A 23,826-nucleotide genomic window follows, 5' to 3' on the forward strand; every position below is an offset into this window, starting at 1 on the left:
GATATTTTCAGTGAATTTTAATATGGTCATGTGACTCCATTGGTTCTATAGGGAAAAGGAAGAAAAGGAATGACAAATGGACTTAGGATCCCACTTCATGCACACACACACACGCACACACAATCAGCTCTAATCTCATTTTGTAAGAAAGAGAACAACAGCTAGGAGAATTTAAGTCATTTGCCCAAGGTCACCCAGCCAAGAAAAAGTAATGCTGTTTTCTTTCAGGTCTATGTGTATATGACATTAGAACAGCTAGCAAGAACTTGGTGTTTTAAATTCCTTCACTGCCTCCACCTCCCCTATCCCCATCCCTGCCTATCAAGTACAGGGAACTGAATGCAGGACCTCGTGCACGTCAGACAAGCAGTATCATCAAAGGGTTTGGAGCCACAGTCTAGGCCCAGAAGGCTACTTTTTACAAAGCTTTGGAAAATTCCCTATGGAAAGTCTCTCCTATGCATACAAGAAGATAATTTGTCACTTGAATAAAATAGATAAACCTGTAGGTACCAAATATGAGCTACAATGGAGAAGACACACTTCACTTATTGTCTCTGAGGGCCAAATTCAGCAGTAGCTCTCACAGAGCCCCAAATGCTAGGATAGAATTACAAGAGACCACATAAGACTTCATGTCTAGTCCTGCAGTGGTGGTACATGCCTTTAATCACAGCACTCAGGAGGCAGAGGCAGGAGGATCTCTCTAAGTTCAAGGTCAGCCTGATCTACAGAGAGACAGACAGACAGACAGACAGACAGACAGAGACACAGAGAGAGAGAGACAAACAGAGAGAGAGACAGAGAGAGAGACAGAAAGACAGAGAGACAGAGACAGAGACAGAGAGACAGAGAGAGACAGAAAGACAGAGAGACAGAGACAGAGAGAGTGTTAGTTCCAGGACAGCCAGGATATGCAAAGAAGGCCAGTCACAAAAAATAAAAAAATTAACAAAAACAAAAGACTTCACAACTAATAAGGTAATAATAAATACTGGCCAATCGTATTCTGGCACACAGTGCTCAAACAGTAAATAAGTAAATGGTCCAAAAATTTGCCAATCACATTTTTCTCAAAGCTTCCATACTGACTGATGAGGAAGAAAATACTAAGACAGCAAGACAACCGTTTTGCCAACTTTTCCTCCACAATACCACCCTGATACTGGTCTGAAGACAAGACAGCAACAAACCAATCTATCAAAAAAAAAAAAAAAAAAAAAAAAAAACACCACCAAACACCAAAAATAGTTGATACCTAAAAAAAAATAAACAGGCAAGGATATTTTAAAAAATATTTAATAGCTTGTTCGTTCTTCCATTTGAAAGCCAACTACCCCAACTCTAGAAAAAGCAAGACATCACTATTGCTATCTGAGGCTTTCTACCAAGCTCCTTCATTATCTGTCCTTTCTGCAACAAAGAAAGCAGAGGCAAAACTTCAATTCTCCATGAGTTGACTGACTAGCTATTGTTGATGTAAGTGACTCTGAAACCATATTTATTTTTTAACCTCTTTTATTATTAATTCGATTGATGAACCTAACTTTGCTGACTTCAGAACTTGCAAGCGACTAAGCTAGTTTGGAGAGAGGCTAACGCTAAAGTCAGTTGCTTCCACTCTGAGCAGATCTTTAAGCTGAACTTGATTTGATCTTGAAGCAGAAAGGCACAGTCAGAAATGTACACTTAATGAATATTTAAATAAATAAAACAGATGAACCCAGTGATGAAAGGCATGTGCACTAAACCAAGGCAGGTCCGACATGAAAACACGGCTTTATTCCTTATTAATCTCACATAAGAAAAGAATTAAATTATGTCAAGGCACTGCCATGCGGCCTGGTTCTTAAAACATCAAAGAAGGAGGATTAATGATACTTTTTCAAGCAAGTTTTCAGCAAGCATCACAAAAGAGCCAATTGGTTAAAGGGCCAGGGAATCCATTGGAGAATAGCGATCCTCTGAGACTGAAACATTCTGTCTCTTAACAGAAGATAAACAACTCAAAATAGCTTCAGGAAGTTCCTGAAACTGACCAGGTTCTCTAGGCCCTTGTCTGCCAGAGTAAATAACAATAGCTTAGAGTGTCTTCTCGGACTAGTGGGGCTGAGGTGCAAAGATGCTCTGAGACCAGACCAGCTGCCTTGGAAGAGGTTTAGACCACTGAGTCAGCGGGAAAGGATACTCTCTAACTTGTTGACTTACCGACTGGCTGTGCTATCTGTTCCAGGTTCATGAGTGTTGTGCTGTCATGTGTGTTGGGGTAGGTTTTGAGGATGCAGCTATCTTTGAGTTATTTCTGCTCCTTCAAGTAACCCCTCACCCATATTTCTCTAAGTAACCACAAAAAAATGCATTCTGTCACCCAGTTGGAATTTGGTGGTATCTGTACTTTGGCCTGTCCCTATCTGAGATGAGTAGATATATGTGTTGCACCTCCCCAGGATGAATTTTACCACATAACAGGATCATCCTTACCCAAACCACTTTTAATAACTTAAAGTATATATCCAGATTCCTAGAGAAAAAGAGGTGGGAGGTAGGTCTAGAATGGGCAATTATTTTAAAAATACAAATTATTTTACTGCATCCTTCTTTTTATAATAGTTTGTTCAATCATTGAAGTCCTAATCATGGGCAAAGCAATTGCACATGGGAAAAAAATCAATGAGAGTAAGTGTTAGTGTAGCAAAAAAGTTGAACAGATCTTTACCAAAGTTTATCCTTTTGTGTAAAAGCCTGCATCCCTGAAGGCAATCAGGAAGAATAAATGTACTGGTTCAAGGACCCAGGAAAGCGTCAAGAATGTAGAATGAGGAACTTGGCCTCTACTGACAATTACATGGCGCCTCTGGACAGGGAGCTGGGCCAGTAGAATTCCATGTGGAGAGGGACGGGCAGGGTAGAGATGAGTGAAATGTGAAATGCTCTAGATATCTAGACAGGGCACAGGTGACTTCCCAGGTGTGGAAGGCATGTGGGCAGAGGAAGGCAGGGAGGTGAGGCCAAAGAGGAAAGTTAGGATAGGAATCCATGCATCCCTGATGCCTTGTCAGGCAGCCAGGAGTAGGGGAGAGGACCTCCATGTGAACTGACCTCAGGTTTGTCAACAGTCCTTTAAGTGTAATAAACATTACAAGAAAAAGCAAAACAGGACTAGAGACAACAGCTAAGAACAGTAGGAAATGGGAGTTTAAAAAGCTCGTTAGATTCTAAAACTCTAAAATATTTAACAACATGTCACCCCTGTGATACGAAAATATTTTCTTTTATTTGGGGTAAAATGAAGTGGTCAGCTGAGATGAGAGGTGACAAGGGAGACTGACCAGCATGGATGGCCAACGCACAGAACAACCTCAAAGAGTTGCTAATTGTAAGTTAAATGTTAGGTGCAGCTACACACACCAAGGATCTGACTGAAACAGCACAGGCTGAATGGAGTCACACCGGTGGGTGAAAGGCATGTGAGAGGAGGCCACAGAAACCCAAGCAGGAAGAAGCTGTGGTTAGTGAGAGTCAGTCAATGAGAGCCTGGTGAAAGGTACTCCTGTATCTCATAAAGGAAGCCTCCAGGCCTAGGCAGGAAAGGCCATAGCCCCGGGCAAAGGGATATTGACAGTGCTGTCAGAGCTTCAGCACAACTGAGATAAAAAGCCAAATCCCACTGCTCCACAAGCAGGAAAGTCAGCCCACTGTAGTCTTCAGAGAATGTATGCAAGCAGGCTACTTCCACATAGAGTCTCAGCTGCCCTCACCCAGCTTGGTTTACTCACACAAAACCACTCAGGGATCTCCTTCACACAGAGCATTAGTGTGCTCAGACCTGGCCAAGTTTTCTCTTCCGGCTCTAGTTCGGCAACTTCCAATGCACTCCTCACACCTCCGTTTTTAAAGACCCTCTGTGCCCTGGGACAGAACTAGTCACAGACTGAATTCCTACCATTTTTCCTACATGCTTCAGCTGCAGGATGTACACCTCAGTTCCAGAGCAGGGCATGGTGGCTAGTACCTGTAATTCTAGCATTCAGAAATGTGAGGCAGGATCACAAGTTGGCAGCCTGAGCTACTGTCTCAAAGGATGAAGAGAAGGAGGAAAAGAAAAAGAGGAAAAGGAGGAAGAAGAATAGGAGGAGGTGGAGGAAGAGGAGGAAAAGGTCAGCCCAAGAGTTCCCTCTCCCAGGAAGCCTCGGGCCTTCCTATGCAGCCTTAATTACTGGACTTACCATGATGAGCAGTACATTTCTCAGCCGCTTCCTCCAACCAATGTTAACTTCCAGTCACAAGGAAATCTCACCTTTTTATACCTTCTAATAACCTCCAATTTCCGACATAAAGACTATTTCACAATATACTGAATAAAAAACATTCTTCTAATTTCCTAGTAGTTGGTCGGGTTTTGGGTAGTTATTTGTTGTGGCTATGTAACAGAAAATATTTTACAGATATATCTGTAAAACAGTAATAAACTAAAACACTAAAATTCTCCAATGAACAAAGCTGAACGTCTCCACTAAGGCTGGAAAATATTAAAAACAAGACACAATGTTGAAAGGTTTTAGTGTTAAGAGTTTTCATAACAATCAGCTACCTGGGCCTAGTACCCCACTTCTTCGGCAGATCTTTCTTAAAATTTGTGACAAGCCTAGTCTAAATGGTCAGTTCTAAGTCATCCAGAGCTATCCCCAGCTGAAGGGGAGAAAAATAAATCAAATAAAACGAATATGCGAAGGAAGAGGAGATCTCTGCCCACTGTGTGAATGCATATGAGCAAAACAAACACTATTAAATAAAGAGCTCCCCAACACCACGAGTCATCAAAGAGACAAGAAATAAAGAGTAATTTCCCCTTACATAGAAGCTGTGCTAGCTTGACAACTCCAACTGAAAAATGGGAACTTAAAAGGAAAGCTTGGTGGTGTCAGGAGAGGTGCCCATGTCCAAAACAGGAGATGCAAAGCAGAGGAGAGAGAGGGGAAGTGGGGGAGGGTGGGGAGGGGGAGGAGGGGGAGGGGGGAGAAGGAGGAGCTCATTCTTCCACAAGTTGATGGTAGGTTTCTCGACAACTTCCATTTAAAGTGCATTCTTGATTTCAAAAGCTAGAAGGTTTTTAAAGGTTATCTCAGAAGAAAATCAATGAGGAACAACTAGTTTTGACTTTTTTTTTTCTTAACTTCATGAATTTCCAAGTCTTTCTATTCAGGACAGACCAAAATGCAGTTATTTTCAGAAAACAGACAAATGCTCACTAGAAACTTAAGAGGTTTTGACAAATCTTGGAAGTTACCTAGTTCACTGATGTGTGATGTGCTTTCAAGCTGTTTAAATTTCTGGCGAGTTTATCCAAACAAAAACCACTGGATAACAAGGGAAACACACCTCCCACCCCATTGGCTGCCCAGACCTACTGCTTGCTGGTCACCGTCGCTGTCTATCTCCGTTCACAGCCTACTAGTATTCTGGTTGGGTGCTAATCACTCTCTGTGATTAGAAAACATGTCTTCCTTCAAAAACGGCCCTAGCAATTTTTTAATTAAATAGATTCAGGTGCACATGAGGACTGGCCAAGTGATAGCACCTCAGAGCTCAACTAACGGATGGCAACAGATCCTCAGGTGTCGCCCAATTCTCTGTACTCCAGACAGTCTGTGCTTTCAGGAGAAGGACCCAAGGACCCTTATCAAGACTTTAGAGATGAGGCTAGAAAGATGGCTTTCTTGTTAAGAGCACTGGCTACTCTTCTTGAGGACCTGAGTTCGATTCTCAGCACCTACGAGACAGTTCACACGCAACTGTCTATGACTGTAGCCCCTGGGATCTGTTTTGCTCTTCAAGTGTGCAGGTGTACATGTAGACAAAACATACATGCATGCATGCATGCATACATACATACATACATACATACATACATACATACACACACACACACATATTTTTAAGGAGGAATTTGAAGAGGAAACACATCACCCATTCAAGTAAGAGCACTTATCATCTTCAGACATGTCCTCAACAATCTGAATGGTTCTCTTCTTAGATACCCGTGGTAGAGAGTTCCTATATCTAACTATTCAAGTCACAGTTGACTTGCTCAACACCTCAGCCAGTATTGTCCAGTCTGTGCACATGGGATGGATATAAAATCACCAAAGAAAAACTTCCCATGCACGACAAGATGGTCACAGGCTCAGAGACAAAGTCCTCTGGTGAGAAACCGTAACTCACAATAAAATCCACTGTGCACTTGCTTATTACCACTCCTAGAGGAAAGGTAGTAAAATTTTTTAATATAGACACGGTGTACTTTTACTATCTCTATATCTTAGCAGGTAGAGCCTTTTCTAATGATTGCTACAGGCTAGAAAAAATGTGCTGACAGAGATCACATTCCACGAAATAATGAGTTACAAAACAGCCTGCTTTACACTTGAGAAACCATGCTCCCAAGCCAAATACTACCGACTTCCTGAGCAAAAGACTGGAGAGCTGGGGCTGGAGAGAGAGCTAGTCCCTGTCCATGTTCATGGAGGGTCTGCCTTATGAACAGTGGAGCCTTACTTTGACCCTCAGAAACCATGTGAAGAGCCCATCATGGTGGCAAGGACTCTTGATGGAGACAGAATAATAGCTAAGGTTCTGTGGCCAGCCAGCCTAACATATTTGGGGACTGCCTGCCCAGTGAGGGAGACCCTGTTTCAAAACAAAATGGGGGGATTGGAAGTGGGCAGGTTAAGCCAATCTTGCATAGGTCGTATGATATGGAGCGTCTCAAAACTTTCAACCACTCAGCTATAGACATTTGTTACATGAACGTGTGCTCGAGGAGTTATTACTATCCTTAATTCTTCTCTCTACACGTAGCTTCTTCAACTGCTTCCTGTGAGTCTCCACAAACACCCGTCCCTGGTTTAAGGCAATGAAGATGCCTGGCCAGAGTATCTTCAGAGGAAGAATAACCTCCATGTGGCCTGTCCAACTGGCAGCTTGGCTGGCCCATGTCCGCCGAGCCAGCCAGCTCCGCAGGGAGAGTCGACTGCCCTTTGCTGCCATGGCAATGATCCTCACTCCTCCTGGGTTACGAAATATTCCCTGCAGGAATTTTCCCTTTGGCACCTTAGTAGCCCTTGCAGTCTGTGCTCCTTGGTGAGGACAGCTTTCTCCACTCTTGCCTTTACAAACTCCGGCCAAGAAAGGCAGTTTTCACACTGCCTTTCCCAGAGTCCATTGAGCTGCGGAAAACTCTGACCAGTGAGGAAGAGAATACATACATTCACACAATGTACATTCCTGTATCCTTTCTCAAAAAGGTCCAGAGACTACAAACCACACACGATACCATTCAACACGGGAAAATTAAAAACTATTTGACTGACTGGCGTTTTTGAATACTTGGGATGTTCCTTATATTAACAAGGTATTATATGATCTCAGAGGTTGTTTAAAGATGTGTGTGTGTGTGTGTGTGTGTATGTGCACGCGCATGAGTACACACACTGATATACACATATACATATTGACATACATATATGATACATATTATATATTATATATACATATGTACACATATTATATATGTATATATATAATCAATCAGTATAAGTGTAAGAGCGGGTGTGTGCACACCACATCACAAGGTAAGGTCAAGGACAACGCTCTAATATGGTTTTTTTCCTGCCACCTTGGGGTGCAGAGATAGAGCTCAGGTTGTCATACCTGAGTGTAAGCAACTCTACCATGTGAGCCATCTGCAGCCAAAGATGTAAGATTATTAAGGCAGAACCACCTTTTCCTCTCAGCCAACATGCTCTTGTTCTATGAACATAATTTCTTTGTCTTATAGTAATATTATCAGTGTACTTCCTGCTAATGCCCAACCTGATATCTGATACAGCTGGTTTTCAGCAAGTATTAATTTAAAAGTTAACTGTTGATTAGAATAGAAAGGTTTCCTATCCTTACAAATGAGTCATCTACTAAACAGGCTGAATCCACATCTTTTCTGACTAACCCTCTCCCTTTCTAATCTGTCAGAGACCCAGCTTCTTGGCCCTTTAGAAAAGCCTGAGAGGTCTGTTTCATGCCCCTGTACCCCAGGGTCAGGTGTTTACTTCCTCCCTGTACTGCTGAGAAGCCCAGAGCTAACCTGGGCTGTATTTATACAAGGCACACCTCTGAGCAGGGCCAGTAGCACAACTCTGACATCCCTTACTCAAAGGGCAAGTTCAAGGCCCGCCTGAACTACCCAGTGGGAACCTCTTTCAAAAATCTCTAAAGCAACCAGGCCACCACAGAAGAAATGATATCCTGAACCTGGGAGGCAATTCCATGCAGTCAGACCTTAGTTCAACTCCATCCAAAAGTTAACTGCCTCTATTTCCTCCAAAGAATGTCCTTTTTCTTGTATCTCACCCCCAATGGCATGCACAGAGTTCTTTAAATTCACAAATATTTTGGTTTTTAGCTGTGGAATTAAACCTGTGGGTGGTTCCTTCCTAGCACCAAACTTGGAAAAAGGTCCTCTCTAGATGCTAAAGCTTACATACCTTTCAGTGAAATGATTTCACCGGGAAGAGTTCAAAGGCTCAAAAGGTGAAAAGCAAAACTAACACCAAACCATGTTAAGGATATTCAGAGAACTTGCTAGGCAGACATTTCAAAAAGAATGTTAAATTACTAACAACTTACAGCATAAACCTAGAGAAAACATGAACATAGTAGGTATAGCCAAAAAAGACAAAAAAAAAAAACAAAAAACAAAAACAAAACAAAAAAACAAAAACAAACAAACAAACAAACAAAAAAAAACCCTGAATGCCCACAAAACAGTCTTGAAACATGCATTCTATGTACAATGTTATATGCACTACTCTGGAAACACTGTGGACTTTAAGGTTTGAACCATCACTCTGATAAATGAATTTGCAAAATGCTGCTGACTGCATTTCCATCAAGGTCCTGCTTAATGCACAGGGCCGTATCCCCAGGGTCCAATGAACGAAAACTGCTTAACTCAACTTTCAACAGAGTATTTGACCATTGGAGCCATGTTGCATAAAACATGACAATTTCTAAGTTCATAATGCATCGGGGAAACGTTTCAAGTGCCCATTATTTGCATTATTATGTCCAGGAGGCAAAAGTATTTTTTAAAGTCACTAGTTCTTTCGATATTCTGTATTAATAAGCATGTTCTTTTACAATGAAAAGTGATTTAAGAAAAATAAAATTAAAAAAAAAGTTTTGCCCCATTTAAGGTTACTTCTGCTACACTCTGTCCTTGTCGAAATGATAGTTCTCCAAGGCAGAACATACAGCGATTGGTAAGATAAAGACAGTCTCCAACAACATTGAGGTTTGGCTTTCAGACCTGCCACTCTCTGGTCATGTGACTCTGCATAGTAACGGTTCAAGATACAGACTCTTCTCTGGAACAAGTAGTGGCTGTCAGCTGAATGTTGCCACTGAGCACAGCAGTAAAATGCCAACAGGAGCTGGCATCACTCCTGTGATTAGTTGCAGGCAAATCAAAATCCATTGTCCTTTTTGTTTTGTTGTTGTTGTTGGTGGTGGTGGTGGGTTTTGGTGGTTTGGTTTGGTTTTGGGGTTGGGATAGGTTCTCACGAGGTAGCCCTAGTTGGCCCAAAACTCACTGTACAGAACTCCCAGAGATCTATCTGCCTCTGTCTTCCAAGTGTTGGGATTAAAAGTGTGTGTCTCTAATGCCCAATATCACCACAGAAGTTACCACAACCTTGCACCTTTTAAAAGTGGAAGTCTGACTTCACAAATACTCATTTATTTAAAAAAAAATTTTTTTTACGAATATTTGTTTGACCTCTGCAGCTGTCAAAGTCTCTGCCATTTGGCAAATTACCTTGCGAAACACACTGATTAAAGCCAACTTAGTAGAAGCACCCCGTCTCTTTGAACATTCTTAAATGCCGAGTTTATGTCTGGGTATAATCAGAACACACCAATAATATCTACGATGAAAAAGCTGGTACGGTGTCAAGAAGTTTTGAAGAAAACTTTCTTCTCAGACCTGCCGAAAAATGGTATATGGAAGTTTGTCTCAAACAACTTAAAAATGTCTAGAACTATATACAACTCAGGGGTAGGCAATTGTTACCTAGCCTGTACAAGGTCCTGGGTTCAATTTCTGGCATATGGTTTTGTTAAAACAAACAAAAATACCTTTAAAATCCAAGTGAATATACGAATGCACTGCCATTACCTTCTCTATGGAGTTTGTACAACCCACAGTCACCTGGGAAGAGGAAATGTCCCAGAATTTGCCTCTGTCAGATTTGTTGATGTCGGAAGGTTCAGTCTACCATGACAGCACCATCTGTAGACCAGTGGGCCCAGAACATATAGAAAAGCTAGCCGAGTGTAGGCCTGGAAATGATCGAGCAAGCATTCATTCCTCTACCTACTTCTGTTCAGCTAGAGTTCCTGCCCTGACTTCCTCAACAATGAACTATGACCTGGAAGTATAAGCCCAAGAAACCCTTCCTCCCTAAGGTGCTTTGGGTCAGAGTAATTATCATAGCCAACAGAAAGAAAACCAGGAGACCCATTTTATCATATCTGCCCCAATGAAGGCTCTCCAACCCAGTCCTTGAACCCAGGGCCTTGTGTTTATTAGAGTCCAGCAATCTGTCAGCCAGCACTTTCCCCTGTCAGACAGCGTCTCAGTAAACTGTCCAGACTTGCCTCAAGCTTGCACTGTCCTGAAGCCACTCAGGAGCTAGGAGGCCAGGTGTGCACCACCACGCCTGGCACAATTAAGGTTTTTGATCTGGGGTGGAGAAAGAGTCGCAGCTTTAATGATCCAAGGCAAGCACTGTGCATGCTCCCCTCAAAACACTGAGCAGTGTACCGCACTCATCTCAGAGAGCAAAATTAAGGAATCCCTGGGACTCTTTGTGCTTATCAGTAACTAAAGTCAGATTCTAGACAGATACACAATTTTACAGCATTTGCAGTGTTTAGGCTAGGTGGGAGATCAGTTTGTAAACGGACTGTTCTCTTCAGTGTTGGACCTGTGGTCACAACCATGGCAAGCTCTTGTTTACCTTGAATACAGCTGGCTGCAGCTGGGTTTAGTGTTACCACAGAAAATGTGTAGTCACAGCCTGTCTCACCAAAATCAAAGAAAGGCACTTTCAGTTGTTTCCACTAGATGCAGGAGGAAGTGGGTTCCCAGAAAGGCCTGAGGGCATGATAAGAAGTACAGTGTGGCAATCACCTTGCTAGCACATTCCTAATCTAATATATGGGGGGAGGGGGGTTATGATTCTTATTGTGAAAATAAAAAAGAGGCACCTACCTGGAACGGATACTGAGGAAGCTTCACCAAATACCATCCTCTACTTCCTGGGAGAGCTAAATGTCCATCCTTGCAGTAAAGGTAGCAACATGACAATGGGTTGCTTTCGAAAAATTGAGGACGGCTATTTGAAATTTATTGGCCGTGCCATGCTTGGTACCTGCCAGTCTTATTCCCACATTTGATTCTGTGGTACTAGACTTTTCTAACACCATGGAGGGGTCCCCCAGTGCCCAAGCCAACAAGCAGTGCAGAGAGACTCAGTGCCTGTTCTTCCGTCCAAGCTTACCCTACAACAGCAGCCTGCCAAAGGCCAGCTGATTTCTGGATGGACCAGTTTTCTTTGAAACCAAAACGAATGCTGCTAAATGCCAGAGAGCCAAGCATGCTGGCTCATTCCGTCGGAGGATTGTAAGTAGGCTGAAGCTCTGAATGAAAAGAATGTGACTCACCATTAATGCTCCATGCTCGGGGACGGCCGGATCACCTGCCCATATGCTGTCATTTCACAAAGGGCTTTTTGTTGTCTTTTAATTAAATTCATTCACTGATGATTCCATACATGTATATAATGCATTCAGATGGCTCTCACCTCCCTCACAGCCATCTTCAACCCCCTGCCTCTCAACCCCTTCCCCACCTCCCCAATATCCCTTCAAGGTTTTATTGTTTTGTTGTTGATTCTAAAGATAAACACTGACTTAGGAGTCCATCTTATTTTAGGCGACTATAAAATGCCAACAGATTGCCAAAATATTCCTAGATAAAGAAAAAAAACTTTTCTATAAAAGTTTGCAGTTTTATATCCATTTTGGTAAAGGAAAAAAAAAACTAAAAAACTCAGCAGCACTTAAATCTAGTGAGAGAAGAAAAAAGAAAACACTCGAAACCATCAGAGAAACAGATGTGTTCTATAGGTGATTTTTTTTGGGCAGTCTAAGAAATGGAAGTTTTTACAGGTTTTGTTATTTAAGACAGAGTCTCATTAAACAGTCCAGAGTGGCTGGACCTTCAGATCCCCCTGCCTAGGCCTTCAAAATTCTGGATTACAAGACTTGAATTGGAATTACAGGCTTGAACTACTATGCCTGACACAATTTAATTTCTTGCCCCCTCCCCCACCCATAATACTTCTGAATTCTCAGTCTCTTCTTTCTGGAACTAGAACAAACAACCCATTCATAATTCTATCTTATGTTTCAATCTATTGTTGTTTATGTCAACAGGCCAATTCCTCTTCAAGCAGAGATCCTTCCCCAAATGCCAAGGCCTCTGACAATTCAGATTTTCCGGTCTTGACACAAGTCAGAATGATTAAGTGCTACTTGCCTACTTGTGGGGACTCAACAATCATTTCCCTTCCAAAGCCCCAATCTGACTTACAAATCAAAGGCTCTTCCCTGTCCCTATTCAAACAGGAAAGTCAAACCAGTAAATAACAGCACCATCGTCTCACCATCTGGTTACTTCTGACCCATGACCACAGCACTAACACCTTTCACTCGTGCTGTTAAAGATTATGTTCAGTATAATTTCAGAATAACGAGCATGTTTCGCAGCACAAGCAAAGCTGGGCTGAATCTCAAGCGTGATAAGGTATTTATTTAGACCAGTGACTTTATAATCCCGTTTGACAGCATCTGGGCAACAGCCTACTGTCAGTGCTTACAAGAGTGAGCAGCCAGTACTCTGACACTCTCGTCGGACCACAGCGAAGCGTCTCCTTTACTAGATTAGCAAATTCTCTGCGTCCATTCCCAATACTGACCTAAGGCTTAAGTTCCCACAAATTGATTCCTATCAAAGAGCTAAGTGTTGTTGGTCTAAGTATTTGTAGAAAATAAATTAAAACCTGGTATTTACATAAAGGTAGCAGCTAGGAACATGGCCTCAGCTTCTTCCTATTTCACGGGAGATGTAAAGATACACTGTGTACACTTAGTAGCGAAAGGTAGAATGTGTTACATAAAGCAAACCTAAAGGCTTCCAATGGGTAAAGAACAGCAACAGCAACAACACAAGGCCCTTTGTCAACACAGGGATGGTTGCTAAAGTCTAAGTTTAAAGTGAGAATTACTAAATAAAAAAGAAAACAAAATACCAACATACATTTGCTTATGACACGGCTTCACGTGCAAGGCGTAAGGCTCTGAAGCACCTGAAAACAGGCTACGTGACCATGAAACAAAATCTTCACATTATAGAATTGACTGAAACTTTACACCTGATTCACTATAAAATATTATTTCTGTTGGAGACTGTACTGTGGCCAAAGGGATGGCTTAGTGACTAAGAGCACCCACTGCCCTTACAGGGGACCCAAACTTGGTTCCTAGCAACTCCCATCGGATGCCTCACCAACTACCTGCAACTCTAGCTCCAGGAGACCCAGAATTCCCTAAGGACCTGGACTCACACGTGCTCAAAACCACAAAACATGCATATGCAGACACCTAAAAAAATTAAAAATCTTAAGAGACAACTCCATCGGTGGGCAAGCACTCTATTAACTTTCGTGTTGCACAGTATTTATTATGCTTGTCATGTGCATCAGAGAAAAAAACTCAAACTACAGTATCCTACCAGGATACCAAACTAATAGTAAAACTGGAGCTGGGCAAAACCAGCCGTGAGGCCCTAGGTATGATTCCAAGCAGGGGTTGGAGAGGACAGGACCGGAAATGTTTATTTTGTTGTTGCTAGTGTATTTTGTGTTGGTTTTGCTTGTTTCAATGTTTTGTTTTTTTGTTTTTTGTTTTTTGTTTTTTTGAAACAGAGTTTCACGCTATTGCTCAAGCTGGTCTTGCCTGAACTCACTGTAATTAATCCTCCCTCCTGCCACAGCCTCCCGTGTGCTGGGAGCTAGAGAGAGCTCTCTCATTATTGTGTCATTTCATGCCATTTAAATATACTGACTGGAAAAACAACTAGATAAATGATACAAACCATACGTACTAAGGACTTACCTTCATTGACACAATTGTCAACCAGACTAAGGATCAGAGCCTCTCACTCCCATATTACTTTGGTTGTCATGGTGACAAAAGACTGACAGAACCAACTTGCGAGGGAGGGGGAGACAATTTACAAATTGTCCCTGGTGGTAGACAAGCCATGGGTTTCTAGAGAGCCGGACCTTGGCTAAGGCCCCAACTTTTTAGACCATGAAACAGAGCTAGAACCTGAAACAGCAACAGGCTACACCAGCAAAGGCTACAGCCTCTGTGAGCCACACCTCAGCTAGCCTAGTCCCAAAATATCCTTCCAAAACTGTGCTACAGGCTGGGGACCAGGTGGCCCCAAACATGAGCCTATGGGAGCCATGCTGTCTCCCCGAAGTTACAGATGTTGCTCTTGAAGAGGTCGTACATAATCTTGCACATAAAACATTCTAAATAATCTGAGATCACTGGCGAGTTTCACAACAGTGCCATAGATCCAAACCCTCAGAAGAGCTCTGTCAGTGTCAGAAGAACGTGTTTCTCCACCATCAGAAACCGTTATCTTTCATTTATCAACCCCCTAAATATAACACGTTCTGAGCTGTTTGTCCTTTTATCTTTTATCTTCATCCCAAGTATAAATGTGATCGTCTTGACAGTTGCATTTAGCAAACAAGGCATTACTCAGCCATCCTAAGCAGAATAGAAGACAACTCTCCCTTCCAATCTCCCTGAAATTGTTTTCTAGGGTAGTGTAAAAATATTAGGTGATCACAAAGGGCTAGAGAAAAGAAACTAATATACACAACTGATATACAATTTTAAAAAGTCATACTGCATATGAATAGAGTTGTTAACCCAAATTACAAAAGCGTTGCCGTTTTATTTTGAAAATAAACATGATTTTTTATCTTTAAGTTCTGTGGCTTTAAATGCATATGTCACCACCAACAGCCTTTCCTTGACGGGGTTAAACTGTTTTGTCTCTAAAACTGAGTTAAAGGCCTCTGAGCAACACTACCTTTGTCCTCCTTACGTGTCCCTGAGAGGGTCTGGGAGAGCCTGCATGGCCATGCATCACTCCCAGAAAATGTCCTAGAGCCACCATGGCTCAGCAACTATGTGGCAACTAACGTGGGACAAGTCCTCACCCACCACCCAAATCCTGCTGCAGGATGAGTAACTCGACAATCAACGGAATGTCTGACCTTCTGCTTCAATGCAGAGAACATCCCAGAGGCCTTCAACGATTAGAGTACAGCAGCCAGAGCATCTACAAACCGCTTCTTGATGGCAAATCTCCCGAAGGACATGCTGCAGACTAATACACCAGAAGTTATAAAACGTTCACCGTTTGGTCCCTGTGGCATTGGTTGTTGTTCTAAGTGCCCAAACCATTACTACCACTGACTGACATCACCTTGGTGTCCAAGCCATTGCAAGCATCCATGAAAATTCCAGAACCACGGTGTCTAGGCCACTTAAGTTTTCAAAGTAATTATAAAAAAGCGATGAGTGTCCAAACCTAACGATCAGACGCCCCACTGCTGGCAACCAGTCTGTCTTTCTTCTCATTCTCTAATTTTGGAGACAAGAGCTCACTCTGTATAACAGGTAAACCCCAAACTGTGTATGTAGCCCTGGCTTCCTTTGACCTTAGAGAAGCCCTCCTGCTTGACCCTCCTTACTGCTCAGACTGCAGTCAGCCATAGCAGGCCACCAGTTTTAACGTTTAATGTGCTTACTGGGCAGGACACAAAAAAAGAAAGAAAAAAAAAAAGAATGGATTTGAGCTATCAAGACTTATTATGATGTTCAATTGTTCCCAATAACAGCATTATTGCGATCAATTCAAGCTTGCAGAGCCTGCTCAGCACCTAAAAATGTAAATCCCAATATGTTGCATTTCAAATATGTAATAAAATCATAAGTCCTTTGAAAAAAAAAAGAACTTCTCCAAATAAATTCAAAACTATGTGTCTTACAGCTATGGACCCAAATGAGGGCAGGAAATGTGTTCTTTACAAATCCCAGGTCTGAATTTTCTTAGCATGCTGTATGAATCAAGGCCTTATACAGTTCTATGAACACATAACATCACTCTTGGGAGGGGAGAGTTCTTTTTGAAAATTGCACCTTCCCAAGCACACTGCCATTTCTAAAAGAAAATATGGTAAAGAAGACTGGACCAGAGATAGAAATACATTGGAGACACCCCCCCCCAAAAAAAACAATCTGCTCCAAGTAGAATGTCCAGAGGAAAATTAGTATATTTCCCTCTTTTCCTTGTGTTAAATATTTTTCTTGAAGTGATGCCACAGCTCAGACTTTCTTAGATGGCAAAACAGCTCATAGGGAATGGACTATCACAATAAAAAATGAACCACAACAAAAGAAAGAACAAGCAGAAAAATGAGTGAAGTGCTTGCCGCATACACGGAAAGAGCTGTGATCAGATCTCCAGGGTCACAGACCAAGCTGGGCATGGTGGGCGGGATGGACACCTGTCACCTAGTGCTGGAACTGGAGACAGGCAGATCCCTAAGGCTGCATGGTCCAAAACTAAGGAGCACAATAGAAGACTATACTGACAGCCAACGTCTGGTCTCCACATTAACCCAGTGTCCATGTACCCGCATGCATGGGTGCGTTAACATTTGTTCACCACACGTAAACATTTACACAGAGATAGACTGCAGCATATGATCACACAACGCACACTTTCAACTCACCTCTTCTCACCCACACACACTCTTCTCTGCCACTTTGAGCTTGACTCTCTTGAAGCACGGCAAAAAACCAAGAGTATCTAACCGCTCTCTAGGGATGGAGAAGGGCATATCTTACATAGCAACAAGAGTTAGGAAGAAGCCACTCCCTAGCCTGGTAGGATACCTTGTCCAGAAATGGTACAGCAATCCATGGAGTAACAGACAGCAGAGGAACAGGGTGGGCCAAAGGACAGGAAACACAGATACGGTCCTCTTAGATAGCAACCTCTTTCCTATGAGGAGGGGTTTTCTATCGTTGCCTGTAAGTTTATACAGCAAGTGGCAATAGAATGTTAAAGAACCAGGTGGAAGGCGGGTGGAGGGCAGGTTGCTTCTCTGACACTCCAGTTTGTCCTAACCCGTCATCCTTTTCCACAAGTGAGAAAGTCAACTCAGTGGTTCCCATAACTATCCTGACGACTCTTGATTTGATTGGTCCAGAAGGCGTAGCACATCCCAGGGAGTCCAGAATGGAGGGGTCTCAGTCATTTTCCCATTAGTAGCTCAATTTCCTGTTATTCTAGAATGTTTGAATGGGCTGACACACCACTGCGACAGCTGTTAAAATGCTGGCTGGCTACCACTGATCCCCCTGGGCTCATCTAGTGCTTCCAGACTTCTGTTTTTGCATAAATAATACCCTGAAGACAGAGTAGACAGACGGAAATCTTCCAGGGCCGGCCATAAATTCCTCACCTAGGGTTCAGTATCTTAACTACTTCCTTAGAAATAGACTGCCTATTTACAGATACTATGGTATTAGGTCATGAACGGAAATGCTGTGATTTTAGCAAATATGCCAAAAGGCAGTCGATTGCTTGGCGGTATTTATGATGATTAATCTCAATTGACTGCTTGATAAGCTACAGAATCACCTGGATGAGGAACCTCTGGGTGTGCCTGAAGGATACTCCTGATTAACCAAAGTGCCATCCCACAGGCTGACATCCTGCGCTGTAGACAAAGGACAAGGAGAGCTGAGCATACACCCATCCCTCACTGCTTTCTCGCTGTAAACGTAAGCCCTCCTTGTCTTGACTTTCGAACACGATGGCCGTACCCAGGAATGGTGAGCCCTACTAAACCCTTTTTCCCTTAAGTTGATTTTGTCAAAATGTTCTCAGAGCAACAGCAAAAAGAAGCCCAGTATTAAGGTTTCGAATTGATCAGACTGAGAATACAGGTTGTCTATGATGGTGTCATTACTATAATAATAGATTACAGTAATTTCGAGCATTTGATTCTATTCAAAATCAACCTACTCTCTCTCTCTCTCTCTCTCTCTCTCTCTCTCTCTCTCACACACACACACACACACACACACACACACAATCAAAATTGTTATACAGAACCGTATGATGAAGCCCAGATATTATAACTCAAGTTCAAAATCAATAATATTTCAAAATCTTGCCTGTAAAATACTTGAATCATTTCCCCCAGAAGAAATCAAAATTCATTTCCATGGTTTCCAGATGTTTGAAATCCATACCTAAAACTTCAAATTCATGGACAGCACTGCAGATTCAGTCTATGAAAAGCCAGCAACCACAGCTCACTCCTCACATTTCCTAAGGACCAGCCAGTCCTTAAAAAGCGTTTTCCAAGACAGGCATTCCTAAGATAGGGAGCTTGTATGCAGATCCGGAGCCCCTTGGCCCTTTATAAATAGTCATGGGAAACTTCATTCTCCCATACTTTTAGTTTGTTTTTATTATAACAGATGGGGGAAAAAAATTCAGCAAAGCAAAATGGTGAAAAAAAAAAGTCTCATAGCTATCATACTAACATTAGCATGATAACTAAAAGGCCCAAGGCTAAGAAATATCTTTAATAACCATAAAGAAAATGATGGAAAATGTAAAGTTGGTTTGACTAGGCTGATGAGATGGCGTTGCGGGAAAGATGGCTGCTACCAAGGCCAGCACTGTGACTTCGATTCAGGGAACACACACAGTGTCAGGGGAGAACCTCAGACTCTGTGCACACATATATGCACACACACATACATACATGAATGTAAATTAAAATTTTTAAAAATTAGATAGTGCTACCTCTTCCTTTTCTCAGGCTGCCAGGAGGAAGGCGAACAGGAAGGTGGGCATTCAGACGGAGCCTACTTACCAAAAGCAGCCTACGATCTTTCAAAACAAGAATCATGTTTTGCTGGGAGAATCTGGCAAGGAAAAACTCCCCCTGTACTACAAAATCATCAATCTAGGCTTCGAGACACCCAAGGAGGCCATCAAGGCCACCTATATAGACAAGAAAAGCCCCTTAACTGATACTGTCTTTATTTGAAGTCAGATCCCGTCTAGGGTTGTGACAAGATGGAGCTGCAGTGAACCATTGTCATCTGTGAGTACAATCTCCATTACATCCGAAAGTACAACCGCTTTGAGAACACATGTCTGTGTACAAGAACATGTCTGTGTATCCGTCTCCCTGTTTCAGGGACAGTGCAGGCCCCTCCCTGAGCAAGACTGTTCGATTCAATGTGCTCAAGTTCACTAAGGCTCCAGACACTAAGAAGCAGTTTCAGAAGTCCCAAGGGGACTCTGGCCAATGCCCTAGAACAAATAAAGTAATTTTCCAACTTGCAGGAAAAAAAAAATAGATAGGAACTCCATCTGCCTCGGAACCATTTTTTTCCTGGACATTTATTTCTAAAAACTCTAACCACATCCCTCATTGTTTGCAACGGTTTCTCTCGTACAAGAGTCTAGAAGTCCAACCAATATAAGATAACAGAAATCCTATATCTTCTAAATGTAAAAATTCAAATACATTTGCCAAGGAACATGCCTAGTCTTCATTTAAAAAAATGAAAAAAACAATTTACTATTATGAAAACCCTCTAATATATGATGTTATTTTATTTTCTGAATGCATAAGTCATTTAGACCCCAATGACATTTATGTTCAATATTAAAAAGAAAAATAAATGTTCTAATTTAAAAGATTAATACATCATGTTTCCACCTCCTAAGTTAGGTTGGGTGTCAGTCAACTTTTCCATATAAAGTATCTGAGGTGTGTATGTTTTTAGCTTTGCAGGCTACAAGGGTACAATCTTGTCTATTCAACTTCACTGTGAACATGGTGCCCAGTGCCAGGTAATTCAGCTCTCACAGGCAGAGAACAAGAAATTAATATCCAGGGAACACCTATGCTCAAGAAACAAAGCATAGAAATCTGTTTTCAAAATCATTGAACGTACTTAAACAGATCATTCTCCCAAGAGAGTAAACAAGTAGCCCAAAGAAGGTAACTGACAAGCTACATGAAGTCATTAACCAGAAGGAAAACAGAAGCCAAGCCCAGGGTGAGAGATTCTGTCATACCACTAGGATGCCTACTATTGGCCTAAGGGGTAATCAGAAAATTATAGTTGTTGAGACAGTGAAGAAATTACGAGCTTTATCTACTTTAATAGGAATGTAAGATGATACAACTCTTAAAGAAAACACTATAGGAATTCCTCAAAAAAATTAATAAGAGCTAGGCATCGAAGCTCACATTTGGAATCCCGTATGCCAGAGGCAGATATGACTGCATACTGAGTTTCAAGAAGCCACAGCTACAGAGCAAAGCCCTGTCTCCAAACACTTAAAATACATTTAAGAAGTAAAGCCATGATAGCACATACCTATGTTCCCAGTATCAGGACCCTGAAGCAGATCTTGAGTTCAAGGCCAGTCTGAAGTACATAATCAGACCCTATCTGGAAGGAAGGAAAGAAGGAAGGGAGAGAGGGAGGGAGGGAGGAAAGGAGAGAGGGAGAGAAGGAAGGAAGGATGAAGGGAAAGAGGGAAGGAGAAAGGGAGAGAGGGAAGGAAGGAGGGAGGGAGAGAGAAAGGAAGGGCGAAGATACCCATTCCACATCTCACCACAGATCTAAGGGCCAAGCGCTGGATCTCTAAGCACTATCTGTACACTCAGATGTATAACATCACTCTTCACAATAACTAAAATCTAGGAAACCAAGCATCCAGAGATGGATGACTGGATCTTTACATACGAACATACATTTAACCAACCCAAAGGGATGAACTGTTCATACAAGCTAAAACATGTAACCACGGAAGCCAATAAGCCACGTGAACTAAGCCGATCAAAAAAGACCCCACATAGGAGAAGTGTTCAGTGTGGTCAGAATCATGACCAAAAAAGAATAAACTGCCAGGAGCCTCAAGAGAGGAAGCAGACCCATTTAATGGAAACAAACTTTCCGTTTCAACAGAACAGTGGATATGGAAAAGGGGGTGCAATGTGAATACGCTTAACACAACTACATGTACACTTCTAAATGTTTTAAGATGGTAAATTGTACATTGTGTGCATTGCTTACTACAATTTTTAAAATGAGAGAAAAGCACTGGCAGGGTCCCATCTTGACCTGCAGGTCACATCTGTCAGGCCACAGTCTGCAAACTCATGAGGAAGGGTATAGTATCTCAAGTTAAAAGCATAAACCAGACATTAAGTTGGCAGCAAAACACTAATTGCACCTAATATCACATTCCCTTTTTTCCCCTACAGGGTACAGATTAATTTCTTCAGCAAATCACTTATGGTTAGGAGCAAATTTCTGTTTCTCTCTACCTCACTCAGAGGAAATTAAGACTTTGAAGGAGAAAATAAGCATTGTCCTACTGAACAATTTCATGTCTCTCACTTGGTAAGCTCTCTTACTCTTGGAATTTTGCTGGAAGTACACTTCACAGACACATCCTGACAAAATTAAACACCTTCTCATACAACAGATGATCGCCCTAAAGTAAGAATACAAGTTTTAACTGTGAGTTTGGAAACAGTTTACCACAAATAATTTACTATGAGATTCAACATGCAGCCCAAGTATCCAATCTCCTTTTCAGTGTTACACACTTTCATAATCACTGGAGTGTGTAGCATTTTTAAAACCATATCATATAGACACTGTTTCGAAAAGAGAGGGGACAGTCAACTTTCCAGACAACTTGAAATAAAAACCACTTTCACCCATTTCCTATAAACCATAGCACCAAATGTAATTACATGACACAGTTGTAAACTCAATGTGTGATGATGCTAAGTCTGTCCATAAAACACACAGGTTTGGAAATAGGGTCTTGCTTCCACAATCCCTGCATTCACAACAGTTGTGTGATCATGGCCATGCCAATCCAGCGAGTATAAGATGGAGTGAATATACGTTCTCAAAAAAAAAAAAAAAAGGAAAAGGAAAAGCAATTTATTTTAAGAATTAAAAAAAGATACTATACAAATTGTGAATATAATCTTTACAAACTCAAAATCAAGCTTAGTTCCTTAAAAATGATCAGTGCCTCTGCCCCAACTTCAGCTGCTGATGCTAATCAGTCACTCTCAAACCTGGTGGCACAGTAATCCTAGCAATGCCCTGGGCCCAGACCAAGCCAATCAAACCAGAACAGATCAATGTGTGAGAAAGCACGGCCACTAGTTTTAAAGTTACCTGAGTGATTCTCACACTGAAACATATGCTAAATATTCAATAGTCAATCTTTAGGACCAATAATGAATCCAAATAGAGACAGAAGCAGTTGGGAAGTCCTTCCTCAATTTTCCTCCAGTTAACTCCATTGCTCCCAAGCTACAAAAGTATAAAGTGAGTTTGCTGACATCCCGTCTATTCCAGGTTTGTTTCGGAATCAAGACAGTATGATCCTTCAAAGCAAGGTCAACTAAAACTTTGACATTTACATTTTGAAAAGGCAAAGGAGAAGCTTATCTGGGTGAGTAAAGATTGCCAGCATAAGCACATGATTTCAAAGATAAAGTCTCAAGCTGAGATCAGCACGCACGCACACACGCATGTTGCTTTTTCTCAGTGATTAATGCCACACTACAGAGGACTAAGACACAAAGCTTGGGTAACTTCACTCTAGGAGAAAAAGCATACTCTTCTTTGTGGTGATCATGTTCCAAGTCTCCCATGGTTGCCTGAAACTATAGCTGGTTCTGAACCTTATCCATACCATGTTTCCCTATACACACACCTACCTCAGATAGTTTTATTTATAAATTAGGAACAAAGAGATGCTAGAAACCATAACTAGAAAATAGAATGTTACCGTAACAAAGGTTACATGAGGTGAATGTGCCTTTTTAAAATCATGGTGTACTTAATTTTTTTTGGCATATCTGAATTTTCAGAATCGCAAATCTTGGAATGATGAGACCACTATTAAAATGAGGAAGTTTTTTTTCTGGTTTTATCATTATTATTTGAGACCAGATCTCACTCTATATCCCAAGATGGCTGAAACTCGGGACAATTATTCTACCCCAACTTCCGAAGTCCTGGGATTACAAGCATGAGATACCCAACAAATAATGCTTTCTTGACCCTAAAACACTACTGTGCTTTGAGTTGGTTGAAGGCTACCAAGTGACTGTGGCCTAGGAGACAAAGTATGGCTAGGCACTGTACCATATACTAAACAAAGTTATCTCTTGGGTTGGATAAGATGGCCTAAATCCAGATGGCAAAATATACTAAGATAGAGATGTGAGGACATTCACAAACTGTTCCTTTCTGGAATGTTTTATGTAATATTTTGGGGCCATCACTGACCACAAGAAACTCTTAACCAGTAACAGTGGATATCCACGGTAGAAAGTAAAATCAGTTTGATTACTACCCTCACCTCTAAAACCTTTTAGTTCTTCAATCTGTGTCTCAACAGGGCTCTTCTCTTCGAAGACACACTGGCCTAGCATTTCCAACCATGGAAACTAGTAAGCAATTTTCCTATGT

At 41.7% G+C, this 23,826-nt stretch overlaps 1 protein-coding gene and 1 pseudogene across 12 annotated transcripts in view; one reads left to right on the forward strand and one right to left on the reverse strand.

Annotated features, from left to right (window-relative positions):
* The window catches only part of Cobll1 (cordon-bleu WH2 repeat protein-like 1), a 163,476-nt gene that overhangs the window by 133,069 nt on the left and 6,581 nt on the right, over window positions 1–23,826 (reverse strand). The window contains exon 1 of one of the 12 annotated variants that reach the window (XM_039106337.2): window positions 18,535–22,266. The exons of the other annotated variants lie outside the window; for them this stretch is intronic. The gene's annotated coding sequence lies outside the window, so the exon portion shown is untranslated. Of the gene's footprint in view, window positions 1–18,534; window positions 22,267–23,826 lie in introns of those variants that run through there. 12 annotated transcript variants of the gene reach the window in all.
* Rps11-ps10 (ribosomal protein S11, pseudogene 10) lies at window positions 11,419–21,596 on the forward strand (annotated as a pseudogene).

Source organism: Rattus norvegicus, chromosome 3 (assembly GCF_036323735.1).
Source record: "Rattus norvegicus strain BN/NHsdMcwi chromosome 3, GRCr8, whole genome shotgun sequence".
NCBI lineage: Eukaryota > Metazoa > Chordata > Mammalia > Rodentia > Muridae > Rattus > Rattus norvegicus.